The following is a 16,364-nucleotide window of genomic DNA, read 5'->3' as shown; positions in this document are numbered from 1 at the left end:
AATTCATAATTTTTAATAAATTACATATTTAATTTTTAGAGACTTCCTGCATTAACCATCACTTATACTCACTGGTGACAGTGCCTTTAGTCAGACTTTGTTTTAGTGTGAGTGTACAGTGTGTGTGTGTGTGTGTGTGTGTGTGTGTGTGTGTGTGTGTGTGTGGCTACGTGTGTGCGTGCGTGTGTGCGTGCCTGTGTTTGCTGTCGGTCGGCTATACAGTATGTGCGTTGTTGTGGTTCGTACATGCTGAAACTTTTTTTAAATTGTTTGTTTTGTGGCTTTCGTCTTTATTTTATATTATTGTATAGAGGGATAGACGGTAGGCTGACATGAAATGGGGAGAAAGATGGGGTGGTGACATGCAGTAAAGGCCGTCGGGATTGGGCAACACAAGAATTCAGAGTAATGGAGTATAAGGATTTTACTCGAGTAAGGAGACAAGACTTACTGTACATGACCTGTTCATGTATGGAATCCCAGTCTGACTTCCCGAGTGACAAGAAGGCGACAGCTTTTATAGCTCACTCCCACACAAACAACCCCCAACATATAGCCTCAAGGCATTCACCAAAGGGGACAGTGACATCATAAAAACAAACAGCACCGAACAGCACCAAACTGTAACTTGGAGTATTATTAAATGTTTATCTCTAAATTTCCACGACAGGAGTCGAACCCGTGGCACACTGCCAGACTGGACTACCAGCCAGGGTGCCTGGGCCGCTGAGCCACGGCCCAGGCCCATGCTAAATATTTTGATTATGTAAATGGTTAGAGTTTATAAAACCTTGGTTATATGTGTGCCAGTGCCAGTGGGAGGATGCCAGGATGGGGGTTGCACCCCAATTTGTACTGTACTGTATTTGTACTGTATGTCTGTACTCTGTAGGCCTTTTATTGTGAAGCACATTGGGGTTAGTACGGTATCTATGACATGTGCGATTCATGTAAACTATCATGTTTTCATTTGTGTGGTTGGGTAGCCTACATCTTAAGTCCTGTGGGAATCACACAGTCCACAGTTCAAAATAAGCTCATGTCATTTCCTCGCTTTCATCCGGTCCTCTAGCCAACGCAACAACTAACTCCGGTTTGGCAGACACCGTCAGCCAGACCACCTCGTCTGCCTTGGTTCCTCCGACCTCCTCCAGCTCGGCAACAGACACACAGTCAGAGACCTCACAAGACGCATCAACTCCTACTTCACATTCAGACGGTTCGAATACCTCTCCAAACGCAACCTTCCCAAATACCTCCACCTCCTATCTGAGGAACATAACAACATCTGCCTCCACTTCGTCCACATCCTCAAAAATCACCTCAGAACTTTCAAACACTGCTCCCACCTCACAACGACCTTTCCCCTTCAACATCTCCCTGGACATCAACAGCTTGGCCAGGCAGCCGCCAAATTCCTCCCAATTTCTTCCTATGGGAGGCTTTAGCATTAGCACAACTCCTCCTCCAATGCCTCCACAGGGTAAGGCCTGATTTTTTTTAAATACCAGATCTACGAGCTTTATTGTAAGGTTGTAGATTCCGGTTCACAAGAAAGTATGACAGGACTTATAAAACCTTGGGTTAATTTAGTAACCTCAGTTAATTGAGCGACTCGAAAAGGTCACTATTGACCCATAGTGACTCTCCTTGGAGATGAGCTCTGATTAACTATTTTGACAACCATAATGGGAAGAAAATATATATATTTTTAGAGAGGACAAAATGTATCTAAAATACAGCATTTAAAACATTTTGAAATTGTATTTTCAGGGTGTACATATTTTCAAATACCTTTCTGACGATGTCTTTTATATTTTGTCTGGTAAAAATAAAGGGAAGCTCCCGGAGCTTCCCTTTATTTTTCTCATGTTCCCTTTGTGGCTCCAGCACCTCACTTAAGTTTTTTTCAGCGGATGAGCGGTGGTTCTTTTTACATATTTTGTCCGGTAAAAAGCAATTAGTAGATGGCATTGTATATGACACAAAGTGTGTGTGTGTGTGTGTGTGTGTGTGTGTGTGTGTGTGATGTGTGTGTGTGTGTGTGTGTGTGTGTGTGTGTGTGTGTGTGTGTGTGTGTGTTTTTTCAGGTTGTGCAGGCCCTCCTTTGCTGTGCTGTTCTGGTAGTTCAATCATCTGTAGAAGACAAAATTGTTTTTGTGATTCGACCTGCACGAGATTTGATGACTGTTGTGATGACTACGAGTCCACATGCACAAGTCTGAAGAATTCACTTTTATAAACTAGAAACTACATTTGTATATATATATAGTACACGAGTCAGTGTTGGCGACTTTATTACTTTCATTTAAAAGTAATGAGTTTACTTTCTGTGCCAAGTAATGAGTTACGTTACGCATTAGTTTCACAATTCATCCACATAAGAAGTAGAAAGGGCCAAAGGCTTGTTATTAAATGTACAATATAAAGGGCCTTGCAAACGGGGAGCGATAAAACGCGCAGGCTATAGTTCATTTTCAATGAGACCTGCGTTTTTGCTCTGAGAAGTCGCGGTGCGACAACGTAGGCGTATTTATGTGAGCGTGGAACCGTGAATTTGTTGCGCGTGTGCTCGTTTCGTGCACACGCCCGCGACTCACCAGACCTGGATTCGGTTTAGCTTTTTTTTTATGCTTGCGTTGTCGCGCCCCTCTTGAGCAGACCTGTAGCAGACCGGTTGTTGATCCAGGCAACAACGTGTGCGTTCCTCACTCCCCGTTTGCAAGGCGGGTATAGTTTAAATGGGAAAACTGCTGTTTTTGATTTGATATGATTCATTAGAAAAGCAAATCATACAAACAAAGCGTACTTATTCAAACAGGTACTCATATAATCATATTAGATAGGCTAAAGTAATCTGTTACTTATGTAATGTGCTACCCCAGACAATACACAGTATGATACATTGATGCATTGAAAGTGTTATAGTGTGCTCGTTTGTGCAAACATGTCTTTCCTGACCGACTTCAACAGCACCTTCCCCAGCTGACACAGTACAATCAGCTGAACCTGCAGCAACAGATGGCAGCACAGCCTCACAATCCACATCTGCAGCCTCAGGTTAGCAATCACAAGGCCACTTACAATTCAAGGTTTAATTTTCTGTTAGTCCGTTTTCAATTTAGAAAAGAAAGACCATGATACTGACAGTGATACTGACCATGATACTGACCGTGATATCCCTGTGACAGAGATGTCAGGCTCTGTCACAACTCTCAGCCCTGTCACATGGGTGTCAGGCCCTGTGTCAGCATGAGTAGCCTATGTCAGTATTAGTATAAGTATCCAGGTCAGTATCCTGGTGTCATTATCAATATGTCAGTATCCTGGTCACAGATTGCTGGTCAGTATCCTGTCTGTGAAGTACAGGCAGCTCTGTGTAAGATAGTGCATTTAATAGTGCAGCCATAGTTCTTGTCTAGCTTCTAGAAAACAAGGTCACTCTGGCCTGCGCTGTCACACACACTGTGGTAAACATTTTGGCTGAAACACCATGAAAAACACACTGCTTTTCTTATAGACAATTAATATATTGTACTGTATGTCTGTACTCTGTAGTCCTTTTTATTGTGAAGCACATTGGGGTTAGTACTTAGTACGGTATCTATGACATGTGTGATTCATGTAAACTATCATGTTTTCATTTGTGTGGTTGGGTAGCCTACATTTTAAGTCCTGTGGAAACCACACAGTCCACAGTTCAAAATAAGCTCATGTCATTTCATGGCTTTCATCCGGTCCTCTAGCCAACGCAACAACTAACTCGGGTTTGGCAGACACCGTCAGCCAGACCACCTCGTCTGCCTCGGTTCCTCCGACCTCCTCCAGCTCGGTAACAGACACACAGTCAGAGACCTCACAAGACGCATCAACTCCTACTTCACATTCAGCCGGTTCGAATACCGGCTCTCCAAACGCAACCTTCCCAAATAGTACAGACACAGTACAACCAGCTGAACCTGCAGCAACAGATGGCAGCACAGCCTCACAATCTACATCTGCAGCCTCAGGTTAGCAATCACAAGGCCACTTAAAATTCAAGGTTTAATTTTCTGTTACTCCGTTTTCAATTTAGAAAAGAAATACCATGATACTGACAGTGATACTGACAGTGATACTGACCATGATACTGACCGTGATATCCCTGTGACAGAGATGTCAGGCTCTGTCACAACTCTCAGCCCTGTCACAGGGGTGTCAGGCCCTGTGTCAGTATCAGTAGCCTATGTCAGTATTAGTTTCCAGGTCAGTATCCTGGTGTCATTATCAATATGTCAGTATCCTGGTCACAGAATGCTGGTCAGTATCCTGGTGTCTGTGAAGTACAGGCAGCTCTGTGTAGGATAGTGCATTCAGTAGTGCAGCCATAGTTCTTGTCTAGCTTCTAGAAATCAAGGTCACTCTGGCCTGCGCTCTCACACACAGTGCTAAACATATTGGCTGAAACACCATGAAAAACACTCTGCTTTTCTTATAGACAATTAATATATTGTACTGTATTTTTACTCTATGTCTGTACTCTGTAGGCCTTTTATTGTGAAGCACATTGGGGTTAGTACGGTATCTATGACATGTGTGATTCATGTAAACTATAATGTTTTCATTTGTGTGGTTGGGTAGCCTACATCTTAAGTCCTGTGGGAACCACACAGTCCACAGTTCAAAATAAGCTGATGTCATTTCCTGGCTTTCATCCGGTCCTTTAGCCAACACAACAACTAACTCTGGTTTGGCAGACACCGTCAGCCAGACCACCTCACCTGCCTCGGTTCCTCTGACCTCCTCCAGCTCGGCTACATACACACAGTCAGAGACCTCACAACAAGACGCATCAACTCCTACTTCACATTCAGACGGTTCGAATACCTCTCCAAACGCAACCTTCCCAAATAGTACAGACACAGTACAACCACCTGAACCTGCAGCAACAGATGGCAGCACAGCCTCACAATCCACATCTGCAGCCTCAGGTTAGCAATCACAAGGCCACTTAAAATTCAAGGTTTAATTTTCTGTTACTCCGTTTTCAATTTAGAAAAGAAATACCATGATACTGACAGTGATACCGACAGTGATACTGACCATGATACTGACCGTGATATCCCTGTGACAGAGATGTCAGGCTCTGTCACAACTCTCAGCCCTGTCACAGGGGTGTCAGGCCCTTTGACAGTATCAGTAGCCTATGTCAATATTAGTTTCCAGGTCAGTATCCTGGTGTCATTATCAATATGTCAGTATCCTGGTCACACAATGCTGGTCAGTATCCTGGTGTCTGTGAAGTACAGGCAGCTCTGTGTAGGATAGTGCATTCAGTAGTGCAGCCATAGTTCTTGTCTAGCTTCTAGAAAACAAGGTCACTCTGGCCTGCGCTGTCACACACTGTGCTAAACATTTTGGCTGAAACACCATGAAAAAAACTCTGCTTTTCTTATAGACAGTTAATATATTGGACTGTATTTGTACTGTATGTCTGTGCTCTGTAGGCCTTTTATTGTGAAGCACATTGGGGTTAGTATGGTATCTATGACATGTGTGATTCATGTAAACTACCATGTTTTCATTTGTGTGGTTGGGTAGCCTACATCTAAAGTAGGGATGCACCGAAAGGGAAATTCTTGGCCGAAACGGAATACCGAATATAGGAAAAGGTTGGCCGAAAACCGAATACTGGATATCCGAATATGATTCATATTATATATCTTTTTTCCTACCATTGCTGTCATGGCCATACCTTAAAGCTACCTGATTTATGGCAAAATAAATGGTTATGGCAAAACTTAACTTAAATAATAATCACTATTATGGGTCCATAAAACATTTATTCAGCTCTTTTGAATGCATTAATTGCATACACTATTCTGTGATATATTTTCTGCCTATTCGGGCCGAAGCCGAATTGGCCGAAAATGCATTTTTAGCCATTTTCTGCCGAATATTCGGTGCATCACTAATCTTAAGTCCTGTGGGAACCACACAGTCCACAGTTCAAAATAAGCTCGTCATTTCATGGCTTTCATCCGGTCCTCTAGCCAACGCAACAACTAACTCCGGTTTGGCAGACACCGTCAGCCAGACCACCTCACCTGCCTCGGTTCCTCTGACCTCCTCCAGCTCGGCTACATACACACAGTCAGAGACCTCACAAGACGCATCAACTCCTACTTCACATTCAGCCGGTTCGAATACCGGCTCTCCAAACGCAACCTTCCCAAATAGTACAGACACAGTACAACCAGCTGAACCTGCAGCAACAGATGGCAGCACAGCCTCACAATCCACATCTGCAGCCTCAGGTTAGCAATCACAAGGCCACTTAAAATTCAAGGTTTAATTTTCTGTTACTCCGTTTTCAATTTAGAAAAGAAATACCATGATACTGACAGTGATACCGACAGGGATACTGACCATGATACTGACCGTGATATCCCTGTGACAGAGATGTCAGGCTCTGTCACAACTCTCAGCCCTGTCACAGGGGTGTCAGGCCCTGTGTCAGTATCAGTAGCCTATGTCAATATTAGAATAAGTATCCAGGTCAGTATCCTGGTGTCATTATCAATGTCAGTATCCTGGTCACAGAATGCTGGTCAGTATCCTGTCTGTGAAGTACAGGCAGCTCTGTGTAGGATAGTGCATTCAGTAGTGCAGCCATAGTTCTTGTCTAGCTTCTAGAAAACAAGGTCACTCTGGCCTGCGCTCACACACACTGTGGTAAACATTGTGGCTGAAACACCATGAAAAACACTCTGCTTTTCTTATAGACAATTAATATATTGTACTGTATTTGTACTGTATGTCTGTACTCTGTAGGCCTTTTATTTTGAAGCACATTGGGGTTAGTAGTAGTACGGTATCTATGACATGTGTGATTCATGTAAACTATCATGTTTTCATTTGTGTGGTTGGGTAGCCTACATCTTAAGTCCTGTGGGAACCACACAGTCCACAGTTCAAAATAAGCTCAAGTCATTTCCTCGCTTTCATCCGGTCCTCTAGCCAACGCAACAACTAACTCCGGTTTGGCAGACACCGTCAGCCAGACCACCTCGTCTGCCTCGGTTCCTCCGACCTCCTCCAGCTCTGCAACATACACACAGTCAGAGACCTCACAAGACGCATCAACTCCTACTTCACATTCAGACGGTTCGAATACCTCTCCAAACGCAACCTTCCCAAATAGTACAGACACAGTACAACCAGCTGAACCTGCAGCAACAGATGGCAGCACAGCCTCACAATCCACATCTGCAGCCTCAGGTTAGCAATCACAAGGCCACTTAAAATTCAAGGTTTAATTTTCTGTTACTCCGTTTTCAATTCAGAAAATAAATACCATGATACTGACCGTGATATCCCTATGACAGAGATGTCAGGCTCTGTCACAACTCTCAGCCCTGTCACAGGGGTGTCAGGCCCTGTGACAGTATCAGTAGCCTATGTCAGTATTAGTTTCCAGGTCAGTATCCTGGTGTCATTATCAATATGTCAGTATCCTGGTCACAGAATGCTGGTCAGTATCCTGGTGTCTGTGAAGTACAGGCAGCTCTGTGTAGGATAGTGCATTCAGTAGTGCAGCCATAGTTCTTGTCTAGCTTCTAGAAATCAAGGTCACTCTGGCCTGCGCTCTCACACACAGTGCTAAACATTTTGGCTGAAACACCATGAAAAACACTCTGCTTTTCTTATAGACAATTAATATATTGTACTGTATTTTTACTCTGTCTGTACTCTGTAGGCCTTTTATTGTGAAGCACATTGGGGTTAGTACGGTATCTATGACATGTGTGATTCATGTAAACCAGGGGTAACCAACCAGGGGTTCACTTGAAAGGTTCCCGCGAGCTACTGGTAGCTCGCGGGAACCTTTCAAGTCGATCCCGAAGTGTCAGACTGACGGGCAGCCAATACACTGCCAATACACAGCAGAATGTCGTTCGCAAAAAAGAGCAGATCTACAAGCTAACAACGTGTAGAGGCTCGATGCATTTTAGCTTGAAGATCTGTTCCCCTTGCTCATGTGCTGTGTCCTGTGTGTCTGTTGTTCCCCTCGCAGGCAGCACACTAGCACAGAGCGTCAGAGTGAACGCAGCATGATATAGCGACACGTTGAATACTAAACTTATTTGTGAAGTTCGAACGCCAACTTTTAACTTAACCAAACGTGGGAGAAACACTGTGCACGGCTGCACGCACAAATAAAGAGTGTACTCTGCACTCGCGCACGCACATGACAGATTATTATCGATCAAAACAATCCTTAGCGTCGCTTACAAAAGCATGTGTTGCACAGCATGAATGATAAGTAATCACCGACCTGGCTGGATAAATATCACTATGACAAAGTGTCAAAATGTTTAGTGCCGCTGTCAAAACATGACACAGTGAGAGTTGAAGATTCTAACTATTGGAACAAGAAAGCCACAGTTTTGAAGGAAGTGGGTCCTAGACAGGGCTTGACGCTTAGCTCATGGATGATAGACAGACTATCCGTTTTTATCCTGCTGTTCTATCATGTGATATTCGATGCAGGGCAAGATGCTCGATTGTGAATTAAATTGTAACATTCTCCTTGGCTTTGACTACTTCAGACAGAACATCTGACACACAGCTACAGTAGACTATTAATTTACTATTAGCTGTTAACTTACTCGGCTGCCTACCGTTGCTCGTTAAGCAGGTCACACAATGGATATGGACCACTGATATTTATCCAGCCAGGTCGGTGATTACTTATCATTCATGCTGTGCAACACATGCTTTTGTAAGCGACGCTAAGGATTGTTTTGATCGATAATAATCCGTCATGTGCGTGCGCGAGTGCACTCTTTATTTGTGCGTGCAGCCGTGCACAGTGTTTCTCCAACGTTTGGTTAAAAGTTGGCGTTCGAACTTTACAAATAAGTTTAGTATTCAACGTGTCGGGGATGCAATCATGAACTCGTATGACTGACTCACATCTTAATGACACCCTCAGACTGGCAATCACTAAATATGAACCAGATTTCAAAACGCTTGCAGATAAAGTGCAGTCACAGCAGTCTCATTAAAGGTGGGCTGACCCTGAGAGTATGTCACCATATCTGTGCAAATATATATGGTCATGTTATGCCTATGTCATTTGAACATCTGCCAATGTGAATATTCATTGAAATGAGAAACAAAATATTGTGCAATTCATGTCCTTTGCATTTTGTTTTATTTAAAAAAAACTCAACAAAGAAGTTTATTTGTATTTTTGTCCTAATATTTCTTATTTCTAATACATTTGTCTTAATTTTATTTGACATTGATAATATAACTTACTATAAGTATTTATTCTAATTTAAGCTTTAGTATTTGTGTGGATGTGTGCACATGCATTGAGCCTGTCAGAAATAGCAAAAAAACAAGTGTTTTTTCTAACACGTTTTAGTGGTAGATCTTGGCTTACAATTGGGAATAAAATGGGCTCTTGGGCTTGAAAAGGTTGGTTACCACTGATGTAAACTATCATGTTTTCATTTGTGTGGTTGGGTAGCCTACATCTTAAGTCCTGTGGGAACCACACAGTCCACAGTTCAAAATAAGCTGATGTCATTTCCTGGCTTTCATCCGGTCCTCTAGCCAACACAACAACTAACTCCGGTTTGGCAGACATCGTCAGCCAGACCACCTCGTCTGCCTCGGTTCCTCCGACCTCCTCCAGCTCGGCCACATACACACAGTCAGAGACCTCACAAGACGCATCAACTCCTACTTCACATTCAGGCGGTTGGAATACCTCTCCAAACGCAACCTTCCCAAATAGTACAGACACAGTACAACCAGCTGAACCTGCAGCAACAGATGGCAGCACAGCCTCACAATCCACATCTGCAGCCTCAGGTTAGCAATCACAAGGCCACTTAAAATTCAAGGATTCATTTTCTTTTACTCCGTTTTCAATTTAGAAAAGAAAGACCATGATACCGACAGTGATACTGACCATGATACTGACAGTGATTTCCCTGTGACAGAGATATCAGGCGGGCCCTGTGTCAGTATCAGTAGCCTATGTCAGTATTAGTATCCAGGTCAGTATCCTGGTGTCATTATCAATATGTCAGTATCCTGGTCACAGAATGCTGGTCAGTATCCTGTCTGTGAAGTACAGGCAGCTCTGTGTAGGATAGTGCATTCAGTAGTGCAGCCATAGTTCTTGTCTAGCTTCTAGAAAACAAGGTCACTCTGGCCTGCGCTCTCACACACAGTGGTAAACATTTTGGCTGAAACACCATAAAAAACACTTTGTACTGTATGTCTGTACTCTGTAGGCCTTTTATTGTGAAGCACATTGGGGTTAGTTCGGTATCTATGACATGTGTGATTCATGTAAACTATCATGTTTTCATTTGTGTGGTTGGGTAGCCTACATCTTAAGTCCTGTGGGAACCACACAGTCCACAGTTCAAAATAAGCTCATGTCATTTCCTCGCTTTCATCTGGTCCTCTAGCCAACGCAACAACTAACTCCGGTTTGGCAGACACCGTCAGCCAGACCACCTCGTCTGCCTCGGTTCCTCCGACCTCCTCCAGCTCGGCAACATACACACAGTCAGAGACCTCACAAGAGGCATCAACTCCTACTTCACATTCAGACAGTTCGAATACCTCTCCAAACGCAACCTTCCCAAATAGTACAGACACAGTACAACCAGCTGAACCTGCAGCAACAGATGGCAGCACAGCCTCACAATCCACATCTGTAGCCTCAGGTTAGCAATCACAAGGCCACTTAAAATTCAAGGTTTCATTTTCTGTTACTCCGTTTTCAATTTAGAAAATAAAGACCATGATATTGACGGTGATACTGACAGTGATACTGACCGTGATATCCCTGTGACAGAGATGTTAGGCCCTGTGTCAGTATCAGTAGTCACTGGTCAGTATTACTAAGTATCCAGATCAGTATCCTGATGTCATTATCAATATGTCAGTATCCTGGTCACAGAATGCTGGTCAGTATCCTGGTGTTTGTTTTTTGTTTTGTTTTTCAGAATACAAAATACATATTTTAACACATTTCTCAGACCGCAGTATTGTTTTTCGCCCATCATGACCTTCAAGCATCGGTCTAGATACATTCCTTCATTGAAAGTGTTTAATTATTTTTCATGGCTTCAACAGCACCTTCCACACAATCCACACCAGTACCCAACACAACACAACCAGCTGAACTCACAACAAAGAGCAGTACTTCATTTTCACCAGTAGATGGCAACACAACCTCACAGACCACAGCTGCAGCCTCAGGTGAGCAATCATCACATTATCACAAAGCTCCTGTAATGCATATGTGCAGGCTCTACTCACCCAATAATGAATTCCCGCGACTTGGAGTCATATATTATTCTTGTCTAGTTTCATATCCATTTGAAAGTTCTGGCAGAAAACGTGTGTTTAGTAGCCTACTCTGCCGAGACTGGGAGGATCGCATCAATCTGGCTCTGTGGGTTGACTTTTCCTCATGGTGGTGCCGCAGGCTCCACTTGCGGCTTGAATGTCTCCTTTACTTCACTGTATCTCCACTTTTCCACGAGCTACACACGGACAGCATTGCCCCACCGTGCCCGAAATGATTGCTTAACTGAACAAATTAAAACTTCCTTTAAAGAGCACATACGAGTCATACGACATACCATAGACTTAGTCTAACTCTAGCACATCATACGCATGGCATTAGGCACACACTTCATAGTGGAGTGGGGTAATTAATCACACCTGTCAAACTAAAGGCTGTGCTCGGTGTATGCAGCTAAATGGGTAGTACAGACCTTGTTGCTTTTCTCTACTCCACTTGATCAGATCTGTAGGGGGCGCAGTGGAGAAACTAAAAACAATTTTGGTCAGTATTCAATTCATCAACATAACATAAACATTTACACAAACACAATAATACATCAATCATCATGAAAATATGGGAAATTTACATTTACTCCACTTGTGGTCGTCGTACTGTTTTTTTGTTTTATTTTTTAAGACCAATTTTAGAAAAAAGCCATTAAGCATTAAACATCCTTTAATGCGCTGGTTGACCTGGTTCTCAACCTTTTCTTTCGTTTTTTTGTAGGTAGGCTATTAATACATTTATTTATTGTCACTTCTGGGGACCCCCCCAAAATCATGTGGGGACCCCCCTGGGGATCCCGACCCCCAGGTTGAGAACCCCTGCTTTAATTAATTTCATCATGCTTTAAGTAGCATGTCCATCCATCCATCTTCAACCATTTATCCGTAGTCGGGTTGCGGGGGCAACAGCTCCACCAGAGTGCTCCAGACTTCCTCTCCAGAGCAACATTAGTATCTTCCTCCTGGGGGATTCCGAGACATTCCAAGGCCAGTGAGTCAATGTTTCCTCAAACTGCGCCTTGGTCTGCCCCGGGGTCTCCTCCCAGTGGGACGTGCGTCGAGGACCTCCCTAGGGAGACGCCAGAGAGGCATCCTAACCAGATGCCCGAACCACCTAAACTGGCTCCTTTCCAGGCGAAGGAGCAGCAGTTCTACTCTGGGTCTCTCTCGTGTGACTGAACTTCTCACCCTATCTCTAAGGGAGATAGGGAAGAAATCTCATTTCGGCCGCTTGTATTCGCAACCTTATTCTTTCGGTCATGACCCACAATTTATTATTAAGTATGCGTCCTTGGGGAACCTCACGTTCACTGGGAGGGATGAGTTCCATTGACATCGTTCACATCAACAACTTGTTCTCTTCCCTCAAGATAGGATTTCATCGAGTTTACAGATATGCTATCAAAACTATAGCAGACTAGCAGTAGTAATTCTTATCACACAGCAGGAGACACAACATCATATAGAAGAATATATTTCTTTCCATGTCAGTTTATATTGTAAAGTACTTAGTACTTGCTGTTCTTTATACTCATACCGGTAGTTAATTACTCTTATCACATGCTGTAGTGCAGACAGCCAGTCACAATGGCACCAGTGTCTTTCCCACACTACAGTATGTGACAGTATGACTGCAATAATAACCCAAACAGGAAAGCCTTTGGAATTCCACTTGACAAATTCAAAGTAAAATAAATAAAATACAAATATCAGACAACCCAACCCAATGTTTCATTGCATACAGCACTGACAACAGAATCCACTGCAGCACAAGGGGAGACCTTACCCAATGCTTCTGAGCCATTATCAGATTCTGAGATTAAAGAAATGAACAAACAATGTTATTCATATTAAAATACTAGTTTGACACATAAACACCTCAGAAGCAGCAAGACATTCTATTGTTGCAGGGTAGCAAGTAAATAGTGGGCATTCATTTAATATAATTAACAGACTTTCTGTTCTTTACTTTACATAGCCTAGTTAGTAACTGACAGTTACTATAGGCTATGTAAAGTACCTGTAATAATGTTACACAGTTTGTAAAAGTTACACCAACACTGACAGTCATAACTAGGCCTATGTGATACCATTTATATCGAATGCTCTGTTGTGCAATCATCTCTTTCCTGTCTTCACTGCACACCACAGCACCCAACACCTCACAACCAGCTGAACTCGCCACAATAAACAGCGGTATTTCATCTTCACCAGTAGATGGAAGCACAACATCACAATCCACACTCTCCACAGCTACAGGTGAGTAATCACAATTACTAAAATATTATATATTTCTGTTTCGTTTCGTTTCAGTAAATGGCACAATTGCCAATATAAGAATAAACTGTCCTAAGTGGTGCGCACAACTACTGGTGCCAAGCATTCTGTGTGAGATTTGTATTTCTGAATGCTTCTTTAAACATCATAACTTGATACTTACAAACATTATCACTAACTATCACCTTAACCTCACTCATTCACATGCAACAGTAATTTATTCTGAATGTTTCTACATGGATACAGTCCTGTCATCACTCATCACAACCATGGTAAGACTTACTAGGCTCATTTATCACCCAAAAACATTAATTATCATTTCATTAAGATGTCACTCAAGATAACCTTGAAACTAAAGCAGACTAGTAGTAGTGTGCTAATCCACCCTGGTACTATAGTTACAACTAGTTGAATAAGTTGTGTCTATAACTTTCCATGTCAGTTTATATTTTAAAGTACCGACTACCAAATGCCATTCTTTAAACTCATACTGGTAGTTAATTATTCTCATCACATGGCTGTAGTGCAGACACAATGGCACCAGTGTCTGTCCGACTCCACAGTATGTGACATTATGACTCTGCAATGACAACCCAAACAGGAAAGCCTTTGAAATTCCACTTTAGAGTCTTGAACAAATTCAAAGTTCAAAGTAAAAAGATATACATAAAATAAAAAACATCAGACAACTCAATGTTTCATTGCATTCTTACAGCTGCGACAGCAGAATCGACTACCGTACAAGATACCATTCAATCCTCACCAGAAGATGACACCCTACCCAGTGCTTCTGAGATTATATCAGACTCTGAGACCAGCGCGAGTTCCACTGAAGGTATGGAGGCAGAGAATGACCCCAAACTTTAATCAATCTGCTTCATTGACACAGCTGTTTTGTAAGGTAAAAGTTGAATAACAATCCTTTATTTGTGGTGTTTTAGGAACCCAAAGTGCTATGTTCCATTTAAGAGTTTTTCTCACTTCCCATGAAGAGCCAAGTGCAGAGGAGATTTCAGAGGCCTTGCATAAAGTAAGTACAATTTCAATCACAGATTATGGGGTTCTTATTATAGACACAATTAAATGTGTTAGTCAAAGCAAACAGCAGTTATTTTGGTGGAGACTATTGGCAAGATGCAACAAACAAATGGATGGCTAATAATCAATCTCCATATATTTTCATGGAGGCAGCATGTTTTTATTGTACAGTTTCGTTTAGCTTATTCAAAGGGCGTCTTTCTGTTTTCAGTTTATATCCCAGATCCAAGCCAGACTGCAACAAGAGGACTGTGACGCTTGCATCCTGAACATCAGAAGCATCACAGTCGTGTGAGACAGCCGATGCATGCATGGGGGGCCCTTAAGCATGTTCATTTGAATACTGAAGAATCAAAGACTCCAGAGGGATTGAATCCTTGAAGCTGCAATCATGTCTTACCGGGATTCGAACCCTGCTCTCCCACATGGGAGACCACATTTTTACCGCTCTCCCTAGGGGAGATATTGTGTTTATGGGCTGCAAGCACTTTGGTAACCAGTAGGTGTCCTAACCGACACCACGGTCTAAACTTTATCAGTGGGAGAACACAGCCAACTTAAAGCTTTACTGCATATGTGCTAGTTATTCTATTGTATTTACATAGGCCTATAGATTGGTTAGATTAAATTGTATTCATTAGAATAAGTTCTGCATTGCACCAAAAAAAGTAACTGCACACGCCGGCAGGTTTGTGCGCTTATGCTTGCATGCCTGGTGGGTTTCGCGTGGCGTGTTAGGGTGCAGTCACACTGAACTTATTCTGTCCTTGCGAAGGATTCTGTTATTATTATTCTTTATTTTGTTCATTTCTTTTGGCGGAAATCTGCAAATGGCAACAAACTGCAACATTCCCATTGAAATGAATTGGCAGAATCCACCAAAAATAAACAAATGACCCACTCATATGGATATGAAGAATCAACTGACGGCGAGAAAACGCTAATGTTACCTTTGCCGAATTAATTTAACATTTTCACCAGTATCAAATATGAGTAACTGACTATCGTAAACGATACAGAGCCACCTCCCCGGCAATATCTCCGGGACAGTTTGTTTATTTTCGGACCACAATTCTATTATGAGACGATTCTAAGATGACCAATGTTATTCTCCATAGAGAAAATACTTCCGTGACCCAGTGGATGAGCGAGTGACGTCAGGACTAAAATAATGAAATTGTAACTACCTAAAAGTTGTTAAAAGTTGTACGCTATTTCTTTAAGAAATCAGCACGTTTGAGTCAAACGTGCTGATTTGCAGACCAACAGTGATGTTTGTTGGGCTTGTAATAATACCACCCACCAGGGAGAGAACATTTTCTCCCAGTCTGCCATGGTTTCACACAGCACATTTAAACCAGGAAGTACTGTGTGCCATGATATATATATTGTTTTAGTTGTTTATCTGTATAACACTCACAATATATTTCTAAGCTAATCACTTAGTTACACCAGCATTGGTTTAACCAGCACCATTTGCAATGCAGTTTGTTTTAATACGTTTAATGATAAAACTATAAGCAAACCAGAAGTTGTGGAAGTCGCCCGCGGGTGAAGACTTTTCAATACCGAATTGTAATTTATCATTGCAGCTGAAAAGGGTTCAGATTCAGAACATACAGAGAGAAACAATCTGAGGGAATCCTTCAAGTTTTCCTTCAAGCTAAAACTTTTACAAA

Source organism: Protomyctophum parallelum (genome assembly GCF_964188405.1).
Source record: "Protomyctophum parallelum genome assembly, chromosome: 14".
NCBI lineage: Eukaryota > Metazoa > Chordata > Actinopteri > Myctophiformes > Myctophidae > Protomyctophum > Protomyctophum parallelum.
This window is presented reverse-complemented; position numbering follows the sequence as displayed.